Here is a 22,915-nt window from a genome sequence, read left to right as displayed (position 1 = left end):
GCTACCATAGGGGAGGTTGGTGGGGGGATGGGTGAAATTAGGTGAAGAGATTTAAGAGTACACTTATCCTGATGAGTCCTGAGTTATGTATAAAATGGTTGAATCACTATTGTACACCGAATCTAATAAACACTGTATGTTAAGTATACTCTAATTAAAATTAAGACTGAAAAAATAAGTACATTAAAAAAAACAACAACATTCTTTAAAAATCTATAAGGACTGTAATTTGGCTCTTTTGAGCTTTGGTGCACTTATTAGTAGTACAGAAACAGAAGCCTCACCATAATGGCCACTCCAAATATATATGGTTGGTTCATCACTCCTCTGTAATCTCTTGCAGTAGCATTTTTGTTAAATCTCCTTTCAGAAAGTCAGTCAGGGAAAGATAAATATCACATGATTTCACTCATATGTAGAATTTAAGAAACAGAACAAATGAACAAAAAAAGAGAGAAAAGGATAGACTCTTAACTAAGAGCAGATGGTTACCAGAGGGCAGGTGGGTGGAAGAATGGGTGAAATAGGTGAAGGGGATTAGGATTACATTTATGGTAATGGGCACTGAATATAGAATTGTTGAGTCACTATATTGTACACCTGAAACTAACACTGTATGTTATATTATTGGAAATTTTAAAAATTAAATTGAAAAAAGTATTTTTGTCATTTGCTTGTTTTGAAAGGTAATTGATTTTCTGCTTAAAACTTTGTAGAAAGATTTCTAAATAAATCACAAATGCAAATATGTATCTGGGGTTAGGAAAAACAGGTGGGAGTGAAGGAAGGCGAAACTCTGTTTCACCTATTCTTATGTTCTGTTGCCTGACTTTTAGAACTATTTGATTTTGCTTTATAGATCACTCACTCCAACTATTTTGAAACGATATTTATTTATTTATTTATTTATTTATTTATTTATTTATTTATTTATTTATTTTTGGAGAAAGAGAGAAAGGTTTGGGAGGTGGGGTGGAGGAGCAGTAAAGAGAATCTCAAGCAGGCTCTATGCTGGGTGTGGAGCCTGTCTCAGGGCTTGATCTCATGACCTGAGCTGAAATTAAGAGTTGGAAGCTTAACCAACTGAGCCATTAGGCATTCCAAAATGACACTTTCTTAACGTAAAATATACTCATGCATACCAAATCAATAATAATGTGCACTTTCTTAATTCAGTGGACCTCATATTACTGGATTAGAGCACTCATTTTTCCTTTTACCAGAGATTCCCTCACTTTTCTATTTGTAGAAAACTTTCTACACTCAATAGAACTGTTTTGGCTGTTACCATATACACATAATACACTAAGTTCAAAAACCATTTAAATCTTCTATGACCTGAGATTCATAGGTTATTTTTTATACTTTAAAATTAACAAATATTAAAACATTCTTGTTATAATTATCCAATAAATATATAATGCCCATGAATTTATGGTTCTTTTATTAAGAAATTAAAACTTCCTTAAAAATTAAGACTTTACTTGACTTTAAAAATTGTTTCATTTCTTGCCAAGTGTGAGAATGTCTTTTACAATACTGCTTAACATTAACTATGGCTCTAGGACTTAGGGATTACAAGTTAAATACATACACTTTATTTTTGACATTCAAAATAAAATGTGACTTCTATACTTCTGAATTTGCTCATTCTGTGTGTCCATTTACATTTCCTTATACTTTGCCAAGTAATCAACATAGGAAAATTTCATTGAACAAGCAGATGATGCTACAAATATTATCAGCTCAGTATAAAGCAGCTCTCATCTGAGTTTCATGGACTTGGCCTAGAATGCTTTGTATCCCCCTCTAATATCTCTTAGTCTCCTGAAATTACCTTTTTGCTGCCTCTCCTCACTTGTACGTCTGGCTGTAAAATTAAAATCATGCATAAAGGACCTAGGATTCACTAGAACTTATCTTTATTGCTGAAATATACATATGACCACATTCTTATGAAAATACTAACGAAATGGGGTTACACATGTTCGAGAACAATGGGCCAGACACTATACTCAATATACCAGTACAGCCAATAGAACTATTACCAACCAAGGTCCTACAACATACAAAGATAAGTAGTAAGGGTATCTACAAAGCTTACTAGCTCCAATCATCAACATTACTGGACAGCATCAGAACACCAAAGACTCTCCCTCCCTCACATATAGGTTATGACTAGAAGTTGATTCTGCATTGGCTGAGACTTAAGAGTTTAATGAATGTTTTAAATTTGTTGAGATCATTTTTATCCTGTACTACTGATAAATACATTTTCATACTTTGATTCTTCTAACTTGTAGTGTGTGGGTGCAAGGCAACAAAGTTAATGGCAATGATTGCTACCCATTACCCTTCCCTGATTGGAGTCAGTTTAGTAGAGATATGGAATTCATACTTTTGAAACCTAAACTCAGAGCACAGAATCACATTTGACAATTGAGAAACAGCATACAAAACACATGACAAGAGGCAACATAATATCACAAAGTGAGAAATCCAGTTAAGAACTCACAGAATCATCAGATTTGGGCAGCCTGGGTGGCTCAGCGGTTTAGCACCACCTTCAGCCCAGGGCGTGATCCTGGTGACCTGGGATCAAGTCCCGTGGCAAGCTCCCTACATGGAGCCTGCTTCTCCCTCTGCCTGTGTCTCTGCCTCTCTCTCTCTCTCTCTCTCTCTCTGTCTCTCTCTCTGTCTCTCATGAATAAATATATAAAATCTTTAGAAAAAAAGGACTCACAGAATCATTGGATTTAAGTTTTTTAGTCCTTTGAAGATAAATTGAAAATTCACTATCAAATATCACATAGTAAGTCCTACCTCTAATGAGGGTAACTAAATAAAGTGTTACATTCACTGATTATTCAAAATTACTTAAAACAGAGCATTTTACAGATATGGTCATCTCTTTGATATGATATACTCCAATGGATTTGAAACTGGACTCTAAAGAAAAGTAAAGTGCTGGTGGTTAGTAGAAGGAAAGATAAGAGGGAGCCATTTATTTCTATCCCTTCAATTAGTAGTGAAGCCAGTTCTTTTTTCTACATGATATACTGGGAGTCTGAACTGCTGTACTTTACTACCCACCACCATTTGACAGCTGAGAAAATTAACCCCTGAGATGTTCAACTTTTTTGGCCAACTATACATAGAAAATTAATGCCAGAAGTCCCTGACTCCTAATTCAAGATATTGTCCCTGAATTCATCACCCTGCTTCCTCTACTATATATCAGGGAACAACTTTTTGAACTCTCCCTCAAAGATGATCATATCTGTTTTATTCTCATGGGAACATAATAAAGTAGACAGATGTGCTACACATTTAGATAGTAAAAGAAATAAGACAAGATCGGTGTCTCCCTTGATCTCTAAGCAAGTGCTTTTTCTATACCACACTGCTTTTGAAGAAAAGGCTGCAAACGGGAAACCAAGGCTGCCAAATGTGTTGCATTTGGTCTGCCCAAAGCTATGAAAATCTGAGAATTTTATATAAAATCTGAATTTCCAATAGATTCTCTAAAAAAAAAAAAAGACTTTCCAAAAGATCTAGTCCCACATATTTACTGGCTTAACAAAATTAGATGAAGTAGAAAAGCAATGGTTACCCATAGACAGAGCGTGTACTCCTCTGTCCCCTACAGAATTATGGTCCCACGATGTCCTATAATCTTATATGTGGCCCTCTAAATTAATTTATATTATCTCCCTGGTTCCAGTAGGAATTTGAGTTTTATGGCCACTATTTTAAAGTTTGTGTATATAATTTACTTCAAATATTAGTCAATTTCCTCATAGAAACTATGAGATGTCTGGAAATTTCCATATATGTATACACTATTTAAAGTGCTAGATTATTTATCTACCTAAAAAGTCATATGCACTTTCTTTAATGAGGAAAGACAACCTTTAACTTTTGAAGTAGAACCATTTTACTAGTTTCCATAGGCAAAAAAAAAAAATACCTAAAGTGAGTCGTGTTAAATGAAAATATTCAATAAGAAACTGATTATACTCAGAGAAATCTTCTAATTCAATCAGAGTAGTAGCCATATCATATATTTAAAATCTAACAAATCAATAGCATGTTTCCTATGCTTCAATATGTGTATACCTTGTGAAATTATTGTATACCTTATATACAATTCTGTCAATTATAGTTCAATAAACTTAGAAAGAAATGTTTCTTATGCTTTGAAATAGGAGTCATCTGTTAATCTGGTATATACTGTCAAATTTTGGGAGCTACTAAATCAGGCTTTAACTATTCCTTACACATACAAGATCTTTTAGTCACGTAACTTCTTTTTCTGGCCCAATACAATAAATAAAATATTGACTGGGAATAAATGTAACAAATAAATAGGACATAAGTCAAACAATGCTCTGTCCCTCCCCAAAACTTCAGCTGTAGAGTACAAATGGCCAGCAAATATGTGTTGGTGAAACATCTTTAGGTTCTCTTTTGAGACATGATTGAATCATATTAGCTGTTGTATTTCCACTGTTGGAGCTATTAGGGAGCTTTTCTCACTCTCTTAGCTAATAACTTTATTCATCTTATATGTCAACTCTTGCTCCACAGCAGCAGATATAAAGCTATTTAATCTTTTTAGGAATTCCAATTTTTTTACAAGCATGTAGGTTAAAAAAATGGACTGAAAAAATATTTCAATATAAAAGTTTAAAAATAAAGGCCTGGATATTTAGGCTTAGTTAAGTTTCCAGAAGACATCCAAACAAACTCTGATTCACTTAATTCTCCAAAAACACATTCTTATGATTCAAAGCCCAAACAATTAGAACTGACCATTTTCCTCCATTCAGAAATTTATTTCTCCTAGTACTACTTGGGAATAACAAAACCCTTGGTCATATTAAATATCTGCTTCTTCTGAAAGACTTTGATGCATCATCTTGACTCTTTTAAAAGTCAGTGAGATGTAAAATCAGAGTCTAAAGAAACAAGAAAAAGAAAAAAATAATATGGGATGAGGTAAGAATAAAGATAAACAAGCCTATGGCACTTTTAGAATTTGTACAAAAGGGAGCTTCAGGATATACATTGTATTAACAAAGGCTGCCAATATAATTTAAGGAATGGAAGACTATGCCAATTGTATCTGACAGATGATCCTTTATACAAACAGAACTTTGTCAATCCAGTCTGTAGAGTCTCAGTAGATTCAATGATATTTCTCATATGTCCTACAATAATAAAGAATCTCAGAAATAGAATTATAGTTCAGAATATGTGTTTTTCATGGCAATGATCATAAAAAATGAGATTAACACGCTCTTCTCACAAAACAGTAATAATTATATTTTCTATGCACAATATATGTCCCATCAAGGAGACAAACTAAATATTTTTAGTGGTACTATAGATGCATTTCAAATAGGTTTTTCAATAATATATTTCCACTTACTCAACCTCAGTAAATATCAGTCACACAAATGAATTATTAGATAAACTACCTGAATAACTTATTGTATAAAACTATGAACATACCTCAGAATCTTCATACATTTTAAATCCCTTAATGTTTTGGCATCTTTGTCCATAATATTTCTGTTGGAAAATTTTTTCCTTATAATCTTGCTATCCATGTTTGTAGGTTTGACTAAAGACACAGAGTGACCCTTTGAATATTGTCCTTTGATCTGTATGGGGTTCTAGCTAGCCTTTTATAAGGGCTTTTTTAAACACTGAATACTAGTAATACATCATGTCATCTAGTTGATGATCATGTCTTATTATTGTATGTTCAGAATGACTCACAGAAAGCACTAAAGAAATGTTCCAGAAGCCAAAGAAAACATTTATTAAAACCTTTGAGGACTGGACACAATTACTTCTTTACCAGCTTCTAGTTAGCTTTAAGTTTGATGGTTTGATAATACACTTAGATGATAGTAAGCTGACCCACTATCTAAATAGTGTGCTGCCTATGTAGAGAACTTAGTAGTAGCCTCCAATTTTGAATTATTAAAAGGTGCTTCCTTAATAGTATTTATAACAATGTGTAAATATTTTATCTATTTACTTGTTTAAAGAGTTATTTATTTATTCATTCAGAGAGAGACAGAGACAGAGACAGAGACACAGGCGGAGGGAGAAGCGGGCTCCATGCAGGAAGCCCAACGCGGGACTCGATCCAGGGTCTCCAGGATCACGCCCTGGGCTGCAGGTGGCGCTAAACCACTGCGCCACCGGGGCTGCCCTATTTACTTGTTTTAGATCTATCTTCCCTAGGAACACACAATCTCCATATAACAATGGGTTTAAGGTTGTTGTCCACTGTTTCACTCCAAAACCTAAGGAAGATGGTGGCACAGAATGGGCACCCAGTAAATATTTGTCAAATAATTGATGATGAATGATGGCTATGTGAAGGGACAATTAACTCACTCAAATTTATCACTGTAGAGTATTCAAGTTTATTTTCATAAAACATATTCTAAGAAATAATTTCCACTATACAGCACAATTTTCATCACTGATGAGGATGCTTAATTATATAAGGATAGCCATGGTGCTTTAGAATCTGAATAAACCTTCACGGAGTACCTAAAGTTGATCAGAAACTTCATGAATCCAAACTCAGTTGATGGCATCAAGTATACTGAATTATTGATGGATAAAAAATATAGATTCATTTTAAAATTATTCCTAGAGAAAAATATTCTAAAATTTTATTTTAATTATAACTTAACTTAAAAAAAAAACATTTGGCTTGTTTCGTGAAGCTTAAATTGGATGTAAAATGCTGACAGTTCTGTGAGTAGAACTCAGCTAAGCCGTTTCTAAGAATATGAGTTCATTTGCCAATTAATCATTCTTGGTAATCCTATCTGGTTTGGTGTAGTACAGATGAAGACAATCAAGCAGGATTAAAAGCAAAGGAATCTTGGCCTAGATACACTCTCAACGTTTTACTAAATGGCAGGAGTGGGAATGAAGAGGGTTACTTACTTGAAGGTCTGTTAAATCCCTTACTTTTCATCCCCTGACTTAATCCCTAACAAGGACCACTCCACTGTCAAAAAATAAAATAATAAAATAAAATAAAATAAAATGCAAAGCATGTTCTTTTCCCATCAAGACACCAGAGGCAGTTACTTAAAATTACAAATGGTTACCTTTTGAAAAACTAGATCTAACTCATTTATGTGTCTAAAATCTTTTGTTCAACAATATCTTTCTTTTTTTATTTTTTATTTATGATAGTCACACACACACACACACACACACAGAGAGGCAGAGACACAGGCAGAGAGAGAAGCAGGCTCCATGCACCGGGAGCCCGACGTGGGATTCGATCCCGGGTCTCCAGGATCGCGCCCTGGGCCAAAGGCTGGCGCCAAACCGCTGCGCCACCCAGGGATCCCCAACAATATCTTTCTTATATTAAATAATAACATCTTACTGTTACATAGTTTTATAGTTAATGGAGTATTTATTCTTTATTAAGCAAAAAAATAAATAAAATAAAAAATAAAAATAAAAAATAAAAATATTAAGCAATGGAGTACAACTATTCTGTGTGTGAAGTGGGTTTGAAATATTGTCTCACTTTTATATATCTAAGACTGAAACTGAAGTGTTTTAAATCTCAGTCCATGCTCTTCCACTTTTTGTTGTTGACAATATTTATCTATCAGAATATGACTAAAATATGACTAAAATGTATCAAACTTTTTTCCTTGATCATCTTGTCACTTCATGATATGTGAAAAAACAGCTTCTTTTAAGAGTTAAAGGAAGCTCTTCAAACATGCTTATAATTGATATCTAACAGTTTGTTTGCTGATCCCATAGAGGCCACATTTATCTCTTTATCCTATGAAAAGCAGCTTCTTTTTCTTTTAAAGATTTTATTTACTTATTCACGAGACACACACACAGAGAGAGAGAGAGAGAGGCGGAGACACAGGTAGAGGAAGAAGCAGGCTCCCTGCAAGGAGTGCAACATGGGACTCGATCCCCGATCCCGGGATCACACCCTGAGCTGAAGGCAGACACCCAACCGCTGAACCACCCAGGCCCAAAAAGCAGCTTCTTATTTAAATATTCCACAAATATTTACTGATCATCAACTATGCACAAAAGCCTCTTTGCTATGGACTACGTAGAATACAAAGATTTTTCAAGCATGATTCCTAATATCAAGAATATTTCAGTCTAAAAAAGACTGATAAGTCATAGTTCCAAATTGTTACATTGAAAGTCTGTGAATGGTAAACCACCCAACTTCTTGGCATAGAGTAGGCACTCAAGAATATCTGATGAACAAATGTTGAATGCATGGGTGATATAAACTAAGTGCTATAAGAATTTAGATGAAAATATCCATTTTACCTGAAGTGGTCACTAAATCATTATAGAAGAGTGAAATTGATTTGAGTCTTGAAGATAGGTTTTGAAAAACAGAGACAGAAAGAGGGCAAAAACACTTCAGGAAATTGCAACTGACAGGATGTGCAGGATGAATTGTTACAAAAAAGTTTGGAGGTAAGACCAGATAGGAGTTTACTGCAATGTTCTCGGCATGAAATGACCAAGTAGATAGATATGAGAATCAAAAAGAAGGGTCATGTGCAAAAAGAAAAAAAAAAGTCTAAAGCTAACATTAATATGATTGGAAGCCTAAATTAACATGAAAATAGAGTATAAAATAGAGCAAAGGAGAACTCTGAGTTTATGACTTTGTTTCCATGAAAAGTTACTCTCAAACTTGCATGAAACCACGTTATAAATGATTTCAAATAACCACCTATTCTGGAAGCAATAGTGTTAACAGAAAGAACAATGAACAAGGCATAAGAATACCTCGGTATTAGTCTCAACTATGCAATTAACTACCTGTGTGCCCATGAACAAATGACTTTCCTGTTCTTACATCCGAGTATCCTAATTTGTAAAGCCAGGATTGGACAAATTGACCTCTGTGGCCCATCATAACTCAAATACCCCATGGTTCTCTGATTCCTAAGTTGCTGACTATCTTCCTAAAATATAAGTAGATTAAAATGAAATTCCTCTGAGAAATTAGTGGCAATTGCAACTTAGTTGCCACTCCTAATACATACTATTTTTCCTTTGATTTATAGTTATTGGAATGTCTGTTAGTGGTATTCAGCTAAGGGTATATCCTTTCTATGTTTCAGAAAAACACTGACTGAAGACATTTTATTTCATAGAGGAAATTAATAGAACATTATTCTACTTACATGCTACAGAAAGATGGACTTAGAACGCTGACGAGTACAGAGGTCTGTTTTGGCAAGTTTCATTTCTATTAAATTTTACACATCTCTTTTACAATAATCGGTGTTGTAATAAAAAACAAAGTCGACATTATCTATCTATATGTATATTGAAGTGAGTTTATTTTCAATTAAATCTTCTTCAACCTGTGCTCTTTAAAGGTTACAGAAATTCAGGATTCTATACTGTCTTCACGGCTCATACCTTGCAGCCCCAAGGTCAACCTAATTCCCCTTTTCAAATGCTACATCTTTTTTTTTAATATGGTAGCCAGAACTAAACACAATATTCTAAGTGAGGTTATAGGAATGCTGTAATCTCATTGTATATCCTTTAAATTTTTAGACCTTTCCTATAACCATGTGTGCAGGTAAAAATAAGCTGCCATTCATCAAGAAAGCCACTGTTATTTTCATTTCTCCTCTAGGCAGTTTTATCTTGGACTTCCTGATTGTAAATTCCTATAAATAAAGAGAATAAATTACCTAGTTTGATTAACATTTGCAAGATTAAAACACATCACTTCTACTGACTGCCGTCTACCATCTCATTTCATCCTCCTCAGATAAAAGTGAAAGGATATATGTACATTTTCATCTATTTATTGATATGTTCACATTACCTAACCCCATGAGTGTCTGTTGATTTTATCACTTAAAATTCAAACAATTAAAACCAAGAACCATAACTAATGGATATCTCCCTTTAGTGTCTAGCAAAAGATCATGCAGACAAAAACACCTAATTACAAAGTGGTTATAATGAACATTTAAAAGGACTGTGGAAAAAAAAAAAGGAAAAAAAATAAAAGGACTATGAAACTTTCTGGCCCCTACCTCTATTGTGAATAAGTTACTATACTCCTTTTTAATAGTAAACTCAAGTCAAATAATATGTTGATCATAACGTTATCTCTGATAGACTAATTTTTATCATTTTTAAAGTACATAACTGAATTATGGCTCATTCCTCTCTGCTCACATAGCACATTTTGCATGCTTTTGTTATATCAGTCATTAAGCTTGTCTCCCTCAGTAGGCTGTGAGAGCAACAAAATCTAACTACTAATCAGCTCCAACATTATAAAACACTATTAAAGTTTTTTTTTAAGTTTTTAAAGACACATGCTTCATAAAAAGCATTTCAGATGATGGTATTTGTTTCAAATGTGAATGTCAAGATAAAGCTCATTATTGTTCAGGTATTATATCAAATCTGTGATGCAATGAAATATTGCTTTTTTATCCATATCCATTTTTAATTGACAAGCAAAGAAAGACAAATATGAGGAAACCTATTTTATGTTCATTTCCGTTACTGCCAGGTGACTGGAGGGTTTAACAGGGGAAAGGAAAAGAAAATGGGATAAAATACTAGGAAGGGTGCTTAAGTACTGCTGTGGTTTTCTTTGTCTTTTTTCTAGATTTGTTTTTTCTGGGTGCTAACCTTTATGTAAAAAAATATTTATGATGTTATTAATAATAAATATCTACAGAAAGAGTTTTCTCCATTTAGTACAATCACTAGTGCAAAGGGAAAGCATATGATACTTTTTTAAAGATCTGGGAAAATCAATGCACATGGATATTCACCCCCACCCCCGCCTTCCTCCCCTTCCACATATTCACCAAATGAATGAGAACATATAATGTTTGTCCTTCTCCGATTGACTTATTTCACTCAGCATAATACCCTCCAGTTCCATCCACCTGAAAGCAAATGGTGGGTATTTGTCATTTCTAATGGCTGAGAAATATTCCATTGTATACATAAACCACATCTTCTTTATCTACTCATCTTTCGATGGACACCGAGGCTCCTTCCACAGTTTGGCTATTGTGGACATTGCTGCTACAAACATCGGGGTGCAGGTGTCCCGGCGTTTCACTGCATCTGTATCTTTGGGGTAAATCCCCAACAGTGCAATTGCTGGGTCTAGGGCAGGTATATTTTTAACTCTTTGAGGAACCTCCACACAGTTTTCCGGAGTGGCTGCACCAGTTCACATTCCCACCAACAGTGTAAGAGGGTTCCCTTTTCTCTGCATCCTCTCCAACATTTGTGGTTTCCTGTCTTGTTAATTTTCCCCATTCTCACTGGTGTGAGGTGGCAGTTCATTGTGGTTTTGATTTGTATTTCCCTGATGGCAAGTGATGCAGAGCATTTTCTCATGTGCATGTTGGCCATGTCTATGTCTTCCTCTGTGAGATTTCTCTTCAGGTCTTTTGCCAATTTCATGATTGAATTGTTTGTTTCTTTGCTGTTGAGTTTAATAAGTTCTTTATAGATCTTGGAAACTAGCCCTTTATCTGATAGGTCATTTGCAAATATCTTCTCCCATTCTGTAGGTTGTCTTTTAGTTTTGTTGACTGTATCCTTTGCTGTGCAAAAGCTTATCTTGATGAAATCCCAATAGTTTATTTTTGCTTTTGTTTCTTTTGCCTTCATGGATGTATCTTGCAAGAAGTTACTGTGGCTGAGTTCAAAAAGGGTGTTGCCTGTGTTCTCCTCTAGGATTTGGATGGAATCTTGTCTCACATTTAGATCTTTCATCCATTTTGATTTTATCTTTGTGTATGGTGAAAGAGAGTGGTCTAGTTTCATTCTTCTACATGTGGATGTCCAATTTTCCCAGCACCTTTTATTGAAGAGACTGTCTTTCTTCCAATGCATGGTCTTTCCTCCTTCATCGAATATTAGTTGCCCATAAAGTTCAGGGTCCACTTCTGGATTCTCTATTCTGTTCCACTGATCTATGTGTCTGTTTTTGTGCCAGTACCACACTGTCTTGATTACCACAGCTTTGTAGTACAACCTAAAATCTGGCATTGTGATGCCCCCAGATATGGTTTTCTTTTTTAAAATTCCCCTGGCTATTCGGGGTCTTTTCTGATTCCACACAAATCTTAAAATAATTTGTTCTAACTCGCTGAAGAAAGTCCATGGTATTTTGATAGGGATTGCGTGAAACGTGTAAATTGCCCTGGGTAACATTGACATTTTCATAATATTAATTCTGCCAATCCATGAGCATGGAATATTTTTCCATCTCTTTGTGTCTTCCTCAAATTCTTTCAGAAGTGTTCTCTAGTATTTAGGGTATAGATCCTTTACCTCTTTGGTTAGGTTTATTTCTAGGTATCTTATGCTTTTGGGTGCAATTGTAAATGGCTTTGACTCCTTAATTTCTCTTTCTTCAGTCTCATTGTTAGTGTATAGAAATGCCACTGATTTCTGGGGAGTGATTTTATATCCTGCCACACTGCCAAATTGCTGTATGAGTTTTAGCAATCTTGGGGTGGAGTCTCTTGGGTTTTCTATGTAGAGTATCATGTCATCGGCGAAGAGGGAGAGTTTGACTTCTTTGCCAATCTGAATGCCTTTAATATCTTTTTGTTGTCTGATTGCTGAGGCTAGGACTTCCAGTACTATGTTGAATAGTAGTGGTGAGAGTGGACATCCCTGTCTTGTTCCTGATCTTAGGGGAAAGGCTCCCAGTGCTTCCCCATTGAGAATTATATTTGCTGTGGGCTTTTCAAAGATGGCTTTTAAGATGTTGAGGAATGTTCCCTCTATCCCTACACTCTGAGGAGTTTTGATCCGGAATGGATGCTGTATTTTGTCAAATGGTTTCTCTGCATCTATTGAGAGGATCACATGGTTCTTGGTTTTTCTCTTGCTGATATGATGAATCACATTGATTGTTTTTACTATTGTTGAACCAGCCTTGTGTCCCGGGGATAAATACTACTTGGTCATGGTGAATAATTTTCTTAATGTACTTTTGGATCCTATTTGCTAGTATCTTGTTGAGAATTTTTACATCCATGTTCATCAGGGATATTGGTCTGTAATTCTCCTTTTTGGTGGGGTTTTTGACTCGTTTTGGAATTAAGGTGATACTGGCCTCATAGAACGAATTTGGAAGTACTCCATCTCTTTCTATCTTTCCAAACAGGTTTAGGAGAATAGGTATGGTTTCTTCTTTAAACGTTTGATAGAATTCCCCAGGGAAGCCATCTGGCCCTGAACTTTTGTGTCTTGGGAGGTTTTTGATGACTGCTTCAATTTCCTCCCTGGTTATTGGCCTGTTCAGGTTTTCTATTTCTTCCTGTTCCAGTTTTGGTAGTTGTGTCTTTCCAGGAATGCGTCCATTTCTTCTAGATTTCTTAATTTATTGGTGTATAGCTGTTCACAATAAGTTTTTAAAATTGTATTTCCTTGGTGTTGGTAGTGATCTCTCCTTTCTCATTCATGATTTTAATAATTTGAGTCTTCTCTCTTCTTTTTAATTAGGTTGGCTAATGCTTTACCTATCTTATTAATTCTTTCAAAGAACCAACTCCTGGTTTTGTTGATCTGTTCCACAGTTCTTCTGGTCTCAATTTCGTTGAGTTCTGCTCGAATCTTAATTAACTCTCTTCTTCTGCTGGGTGTAGGATATATTTGCTGTTTTTCTCTAGCTCCTTTAGGTGTAAGGTTAGCTTTTGTATTTGAGTTCTTTCCAGTTTTTGAATGGATGCTTGTATTGCGATGTATTTCCCCCTCTGCTTTTGCTGCATCCCAAAGATTTTGAATGGTTGAATCTTCATTCTCATTAGTTTCCATGGCCCTTTTTAATTCTTCCTTAATTTCCTGGTTGACCCTTTCATCTTTTGCAGGATGGTCCTTAACCTCCCCGTGTTTGAGGTCCTTCCAAACTTCTTGTTGTGATTTAGTTCTAATTTCAAGGCATTATGGTCTGAGAATATGCAGGGGACGATCCCAATCCTTTGGTATTGGTTCAGACCCGATTTGTGACCCAGTATGTGGTCTATTCTGGAGAAAGTTCCATGTGCATTTGAGAAGAATGTGTATTCAGTTGAGTTTGGATGTAAAGTTCTCTAGATATCTGTGAAATCCATCTGGTCCAGTGTATCATTTAAAGCTCTCGTTTCTTTGGAGATGTTGTGCTTAGAAGACCTATTGAGTGTAGAAAGCGCTAGATTGAAGTCACCAAGTATAAGTGTATTACTATCTAAGTATGTCTTCACTTTGGTTATTAATTGATTGATATATTTGGCAGCTCCCACATTCGGGGCATATATATTGAAGATTGTTAAGTCCTCTTGTTGGATAGATCCTTTAAGTATGATATAGTGTCCCTCTTCAGCTCTCACTACAGTCTTCAGGGTAAATTTTAGTTTATCTGATATAAGGATGGCTACCCCTGCTTTCTTTTGAGGACCGCTTGAATGGCAAATGGTTCTCCAACATTTTATTTTCAGGTTATATGTGTCCCTCTGTCTAAAATGAGTCTCTTGTAGACAGAAAATAGATGGGTCCTGCTTTTTTATCCAGTCTGACACCCTGCGCCTTTTGATGGGGTCATTAAGCCTGTTCACATTCAGAGTTACTATTGAAAGGTATGAGTTTAGTGTCATCATGATATCTATTCAGTCCTTGTTTTTGTGGATTGTTCCAAAAAACTTCTTCTTAAAGGGGAATTTTAAGAGTCCCCCTTAAAATTTCTTGCAGAGCTGGTTTGGAGGTCGCATATTCTTTCAGTTGCTGCCTGTCTTGGAAGCTCTTTATCTCTCCTTCCATTTTGAATGAGAGCCTTGCTGGATAAAGTATTCTTGGTTGCATGTTTTTCTTTTTTAAGACCCTGAATATATCCTGCCAGCTCTTTCTGGCCTGCCAGGTCTCTGTGGAGAGGTCTGCTGTTAACCTAATACTCCTCCCCATAAAAGTCAGGGATTTCTTGTCTCTTGCTGCTTTAAGGATCTTCTCTTTATCCTTGGAATTTGCAAGCTTAAGTATTAAATGTCGAGGTGTTGAATGGTTTTTATTGGTTTTAGGGGGGGATCTCTCTATCCTGGATCTGAATGCCTGTTTCCCTTCCCAGATTAGGAAAGTTTTCAGCTATGATTTGTTCAAATACATATTCTGGCCCTCTGGCCCTTTTGGCACCCTCAGGAACCCCAATTAAATGTAGATTTTTCTTCCTCAGGCTGTCGTTTATTTCCCTTAATCTATCTTCATGGCCTTTTATTTGTTTGTCTCTTTTTTCCTCAGTTTCCCTCTTTGCCATCAACTTGTCTTCTATGTCACTCACTTGTTATTCCACCTCGTTAACCCTCGTCGTTAGGACTTCTAGTTTGGGTTGCATCTCATTCAATTGATTTTTAATTTCTGCCTGATTAGATGTAAATTCTGCAGTCATGAAGTCTCTTGTGTCCTTTATGCTTTTTTCTAGAGCCACCAGTAGCTGTATAATAGTGCTTCTGAATTGGCTTTCTGACATTGAATTGTAATCCAGATTTTGTAACTCTATGGGAGAGAGGACTGTTTATGTTTCTTTCTTTTGAGGTGAGGTTTTCCTTCTAGTCATTTGCTCAGTGCAGAGTGGCGAAAAACAAGTTCTAGTAGGAAAAGGAGAAAAGGACAGAGAGAGAAGGAAAGAAAAGAGAAAAAGAAAAAATTAAAAAGGAAGAAAAAAGAAAAAAGAGAAGAAGAGAAAGAAAAAGAAAGGAAAAAAAGACTGGGAAGCAATCAGAAATCAGAGAGCAAAAAAAAAAAAAAAAAAAAAAACCCACGGGGGAGTATCTTCTGATTCTGTATACTTTAAGTCCCTTGACTTCCCCTGGAACTTGTCCCTCTAGTTGGTCTTCTGGGGGAGGGGCCTGTTGTGCTGATTTTCAGGTGTTAGCACTTGGGGGAGCTGCTCTGCCCCCCGCCTGGTGCAGGGCTCAGTGGGGGTTGTTTACCCCGTGAGGCCCCAGGAGGAACAGCCCCAGTGGTGGGGCCAGCTCTGGAGCCCTGGATTCAGCTCCGGCAGTAACTCTGGAGGTCTCCGTCTGCAGGGCCTGGAGGCTCCGGGGCGGGGCCGCTGATCTGCTCAGCTCGGAGCAGGAGCGTCCTTGCTCTCCTGGGCCCTCCCGGCCTCTGCCTGTCCCGGGGGGAGGCCAGATCCTGGGCTGTGTCCTCGGCGCCCAGGCGCCCAGTGTTCCCGGGCCTTCGCTCTTGGATTCGCGCTCCCGGCCGCATAGCCGCCTCTGCACGGAGCCACCGCCCAAGCCCCTCGGAGCTGCTCGGGGTCCCGCGGGGCACGTGGCAGCCCTTTAGGGAGCTCAGCGCACTCTGCTTGGGCGCAGTTGCTCTGTTAGTGTCCCAGGGAGCCCGAGGGCATCCTCGCCCCTCCTGGGGTCCTGCTCCAACTCCCTGGGAGCCCCTTTCCGCCCGGGAAGGTCGGTGCAGCTCCTGCTTCTCCGGACGGGGCTGTCCTGTCCTGGGGACACTCGCCCCGGCCTCAGCCCGGCTCCTCGCGGGGCCCCTCCTCCTTGGAGGCCTTTTGTTTCTTTCTTTCTTTTTCCCTGTCTTCCTACCTTGATAGAAGCATGAACTCTTCTCACTGTAGCATTCCAGCTGTTCTTCTTTAAATCTCAGGCCGAATTCGTAGATTTTCAGGATGATTTGAAGGTTATCTAGGTAATTTGGTGGGGACAGTTGACTTGGGGACCCTACTCTTCCGCCATCTTGCCCCTACTCCTAATTTCAGTATTGTTAACATGCAGTCCTATATTAGTTTCTTGTGTACAATATAATGACTCAACAATTCTATACATTACTCAGTGTTCATCAGAATAAGTGTACTCTTAAGTCCCTTCACTATTTCACCCATCACCCTATCCACTTCCCCTCTGGTAACTGTGAGTATGTTCTCTGTAGTTAAGAGTTTGTTTCTTGGTTCGTCTTGCTTGCCTTTTGTTCCCTTTATTCATTTGTCTTTCTTAAATTTCTACATATGAGTGAAATCATATAGTATTTGTTTTTCTTTTTCTTATTTTGCTTGGTATTATACTCTCTAGTTCTATCCATGACATTGCAAATGACAAAATTTTATTATTTTTGATGGCTGAATAATATTCCATTGCATATTAATATACCACATCTTCCTTATCTATTTATCTCTTAATGGACTCTTGCACTGCTCCCATAATTTGTAAATAATTGTAAAAAAATGCCACATTAAACATAGAAGTGCATGTATCCCTTTGAATTAGTGTTTTGTATTTCTTGGGTAAATACCTAGTAGTGAGATTACTGGATCTTAGGGTAATACCATTTTTAAGTTTTTGAGGAACCTCCATAATGTTTTCCACAGTGGTTACACCAGCTTGCACTCCCACCAGAAGTGTACAAGGATTCCTCTTTTCCACATACTCTCCAACATTTGTTGCTTCTTGTGTTGTTGATTTTAGTCATCCTGACAGGTTAAGGAGATAGCTTATTACAGTTTTGATTTGTATTTCCCTGATAAGGAGTGATGTTGAACATCTTTACATGTGTCTGTTAGCCACATGGATGTCTTCTTTGGATATATATCTGTTCATGCCTTATGCTCATTTTTAAAATGGATTATTAATTTTTGGGGTGTTGTTTTCTAAGTTCTTTATATATTTTAGATACCCTTTATCAGAAGTGCCCTTTGCAAATAAATATCTTCTCCCATTCCAGAGGTTGTCTTTTAGTTTTGTTGGTTGTTTCCTTTCCTGTGCAGAAGATTTTTATTTTTACGTAGTCTTAGTCATTTCTTTTTGCTTTTGTTTCCCTTGCCTCAGGATATGAAACTAGAAAAAGGTTGCCATGTCTAATGTCAGAGAAATTACTGCCTCTGGTCTCTTCTAGCATTTTTGTAGTTTCAGGACTCACATTTAGGTACTTAATCTGTTTTGAGTTTATTTTTATGTGTGTGGTGTAAGAAAGTGGTCTAGTTTCATTCTCTTGCATGTAGCCATCTAGTTTTCCCAGCATCATTCATTGAAGAAAATGTCTTTTTTCCCCTTGCATATTCTTTCCTTCTTTCTCCAAAGTTAATTGACCATGTAAAAGGGGGTTTATTTCTGGACTTTCCATCCTGTTCCATTTATCTATGTGTCTATTGTTGTGACAGTACCTACTGTTGTGATGACTACACCTTTGTAGTATAACTTAAAATCTGGAATTGTCATACTTCAGTTTTGTTTTGCTTTTTCAAGATTGTTATGGCCATTGAGGATCTTAACTGGTTCCATACACACTTTCAGATTATTTGTTCTTTCTTCTGTGAAAAACATTGTTGTTATTTTTATAGGGATTGCATTAACTGTGTAGATCTTGCTTTATATAGTACAGACATTTTAACAATATTTGTTCTTCCAATTCATGAGCACGGAATATCCTTTTCCCTTTAAGGAAAGATCTATTTATGTATTTGAAAGAGAGAGTGTGAGGGCAGCCCCGGTGGTGCAGCGGTTTAGCGCCGCCTGCAGCCTGGGGTGTGATCCTGGAGACCCGGGATCGAGTCCCACATCGGGCTTCCTGCGTGGAGCCTGCTTCTCTCTCTGCCTGTGTCTCTGCCTCTCTCTCGCTCTCTCTGAGTGAATAAATAAATAAATCTTTAAAAAAAAAAATGAAAGAGAGAGTGTGTGTAGAGTGGGGCAGAGAGAGAGAAACTTCAAGCAGATGCTCTACTGAGCACAGAGCCCTACACAGCGCTCAATCCCATGACCCATGAGATCATGAACTGAGCTGAAACCAAGAGTCAAACACAACTGACTGAGCCACACAGGCGCCCCTCCTTCTTGTTTGTGTCATCTTTAATATCTTTCATCAGTGTTTCAAGAGTATAGGTCTTTCACTTCCTTGGTCAAGTTTATTCTTATGTATTTTATTATCTTTGGTGTAATTGCAAATGAAATTGCTTTCTTAATTTCTCTTTCTGTTACTTCATTATTAGTATATAAAATTGCCACAGATTTCTGTACAGTGATTTTGTATCCTGGGACCTTACTTAAGTCATTTATCAGTAGTAGTAGGTTCATTGTTAAATTCTTTAGGGTTTTCTATATATAGTATCACGTTATCTGCAAATAATGAAAGTTCTACTTCTTCCTTGCTGATTTGGATGCCTTTTACTTATTTTTGTTGTCTGATTGCTGTGGGTAGAACTTCCAGTATATGTTAAATAACAGTGGTGAGATTAGACATCCTTATCTTGTTCCTGACCTTAGAGGAAACGCTCTTAATTTTTCAACATTGAATATGATCACTTTTACACCTTAGAATTTAGTCAGATTTTTAAAGTTTATTTCTTGCCTATCTTCATTTTTCTGTCAGTTTTGAACATATATTTATAATTTAATAATTTCCATTATTAAAATTAATGCCAAAAATGTTCTCTATCTCTGAATTTAAACCTCACATTATAACTAAAATCCTGAACTCTAAATTCTACATTCATCTTTCCTGGGCCATAATGACTTCTCTGTAAGACTCTTACTTGAATATTTAAGTTTAAAGGGTAACTAGCATTGTTCTAAAGAATAGCACTTCTTAAACACAATAAATATTTGCTGAGTGAAAAGCAAGAGTAACCTGAGGATTTTTCTGACATAATCTCAGTATGTTTTGTTATAGGTATAACCATTTGTAGGGAAGGAGATTTACTAAAATGGATCAGATGTTTATTTACTCTTTTGTAATTATTATAATTGTAACCATCAGGATAATATCTCATAAATTAATTTTCTTATTTTTTGAATTTAGAATGAGGTCTCTATTTTTTCTTAATTCTGCAAAATAAATCATTTTGTGTATGCCATATTTAACTCAATATCTAAAGGAGAAAAATGAATATAATTTATTCTATTAATCTTCTGTTCAATTGAATTTTCATTTTAAAATATTCATCATTCAAATGATATGTTAAGCACTGTGTTTAGAACATTTTACAATAAGGAGTTTATAAAATACATATATTTTCATAATACATAAATAGGCTTATACCTGATGAATAAAAAATTATAAGGCCTTAGTAGACCAATTAAGTTCATTGTATCTCAACACCTTATAAATAAAGCCCTTAAACACTGTACTTAATTATGAAATTATCTTGTTTTACAGAAAGAAAAAGTGCTAACACAAAGAAAAATAATCTTGCTATGATTATACACACTGAAACCACCATTAAATCTCTTGAAGGGGTGATCTTGTCATAAAATATCAAGAAAATGACTGGAGTTCTCGTTTTTAAAACATTGAAACAAAATAATGAAATTAAAATTTTCAACAACAAAAATTCATATGTAAATGGATAAATGTATCATTATTACAATAATTACCACTCAGATATTAATCACATTTTTAAAAATGAATATTAAGTAATATTGACAATTCGTCTGTGGGAACCTTAAACACTCCAATGAAGACAGCAATGAAAAAAAATAAACAATCGGTTCTACACAGAAAATAATAAAATTATGTATCATTTTTCAAATTATATATTGTTGGTGAAAAATGTTTAAAAAGCAGGTACACTTTCTTCTTTAAAAAATATTTTGTGATCCTGGAGTCCTGGGATCGAGTCCCACATCAAGCTCCCTGCATGGAGCCTGCTTCTCCCTCTGCCTCTCTTTCTGTGTGTGTGTGTGTGTGTGTGTGTGTGTGTGTGTGTCTCATGAATAAATAAATAAAACCTTTTAAAAAGATAATAAATAAATTTATTTATTTGGGGGGTAGGGGCTGAAGTAGAAGGAGAGAGAGAGTCTTAAGTAGACTCCATGCTGAGTGCAGAGCCCAACACAGGTTTAAATCCCAAGACCATGAGATCACAACCTAAGTCAAAACCAAAAGTCAAACACTCAACTGACTGTGCTACCCAGGCACCCCAAAAAGCAGGCATATTTTAAAAAGTCTTTCAAATTTTAGCAATTTGTCAGATGTGGCAGATAACAAAGCTGCTATTTCCGAAAGATTATTTGAAGTTTTACACGTGCTTCAAATTAATAATGTTGGTGTTAATGATGGGTTTTTCAAAGATCCTTCAGAACAGTAAAATGTATAACATAGCTCAAAATATGCTCATCAATAAAAATGCACATTTAGATCATCATGCAAAGACAAATATAAAGATTTTACAAAAATATTATTTAACTTGTAACTTTTGTTTATTTTAATGTCATTGGGATAAAAGTGTTTTTTGAATGAGTTATTTATTGGTCATATATCTGAGTTCAAATTTTTTGTTTGGGAAATTATTTTATACTGGCTTGTGAAATTTTTTCATTGCCAAAGAGCTAATGATTTAACCTTCTCAGTAAAGGATGGAAAATGTACTTGAATCAAAAAGGAATGTACATTAGCTGCAGACCTTTGGAAGAATGACACACAATCATATACATAAATAACACCACTGAACTATTAACAATAGCATGAGAGTAAGCATTTCGCTGATGCTATAAAATGTAAAGGTGTGCTTTTACCTTATAGGTTTTTCTTTAAAGATTTTATTTATTTATTTTAGCAAGAGAGGGAGAGTGAGGTGCAGAGGAGCAGAGGGAGAGGTAGAGAATTTAAGCAGTCTATGCTGAGTGTGGAGCTCAACTTGGGCTCAATTTCATGACCCTGAGATCATGATCTGAGCCAAAACTAAAAGTAGGACACTTAACCAATTGAGCCGCCCAGGTATCCCTCCTTATATGTTTTTCTTTTTTTTAAATACATTTATTTTTTATCGGTGCTTATATGTTTTTCAAACACAGAAAATTATGTTGATCTTATTTTCTTGGGAAAAAAAAAGAAAATAGTGTTTGTAAGAAGTATCCATTTTAATCCGTGTGTGTGTGTGTGTGTGTGTGTGTGTGCTTCACCCTTTGCTCCATCTATCATTCCTTCACTGTTTTATAGAAAGATATCAACAGAATGGAAGTGTGCAGCACAGGGGGAGCATCCTTGGGAAAGAGATCATTCTGCAGGGTGACAGTGATCATGATACTGAAACATCTGTTGAACATGATTACCCTACAAACGCTTATAGTGCCTAAAGGAACAGAAGACATACAGATATATAAAACACATTGGATGCCATTAATGGATGCCATATAAACAATGAAGACTTAATTAGAGGAAAACAATCTTAGAGAAACAACAAATCAAAAAATGAACAGATGAATCAAATGTATTCACTAGACAGGCAGAAATAATCATTCTGGTCTATTAAAATCAGACTTTAACACTTTATTACCTTCCTCTTAGTTTCAAAGTGACCATACAAGTTTATGCTTTCTTTCTCTGGTCTAATGATATTATAAATCCTTGTGTTCTAAAATAATACAAAATGTCACAAATTACAGACAGTGGATATTTTTAATGTATATTATAAAAAATAGCTCAGATCATAGGTGACATTTCCACAAGAAACTAGTATTGCAATATATTCTATCTTCACTTTTCCTTTGGCTTTGCAATTATTTATTTTTTATTTTAAGTACAACTTAATCCCCTGTGTGGTGCTTGAACTCATGACTGCAAGATAATGAGTTACATTTTCTACTGACTGAGCCAGCCAGGTGCCCCTGAATTTATTTTTCTAAGTTGGTAATAGCATTTATATTCAGCATCAGAATCAACATAAATTAATCTTAATTATAATAAAATTAATTACCTGTAGGGAACTAAAGGTATGCTTTTTAGTTAAACATATGCAAGACAAAATATAATGGTCCTACTTTTCTCCCTTTTACTGATGGAACATTCTTGACTGACATATAACATCCATTAACATGTCTCACTTCCCACTGACTATGAAACCTGGCTCTGTGACACTAGCTCATCATTT

At 35.9% G+C, this 22,915-nt stretch overlaps 1 protein-coding gene across 1 annotated transcript in view; it reads left to right on the top strand.

The window, feature by feature from the left end:
* Nucleotides 1-22,915, top strand: part of LOC111094784 (protein C-ets-1-like) — a 79,277-nt gene that overhangs the window by 35,244 nt on the left and 21,118 nt on the right. The window contains 1 exon segment of the mRNA XM_038587822.1: nt 9,177-9,281. The gene's annotated coding sequence lies outside the window, so the exon portion shown is untranslated.

Source organism: Canis lupus, chromosome X (assembly GCF_011100685.1).
Source record: "Canis lupus familiaris isolate Mischka breed German Shepherd chromosome X, alternate assembly UU_Cfam_GSD_1.0, whole genome shotgun sequence".
NCBI lineage: Eukaryota > Metazoa > Chordata > Mammalia > Carnivora > Canidae > Canis > Canis lupus.
This window is presented reverse-complemented; position numbering and strand designations above follow the sequence as displayed.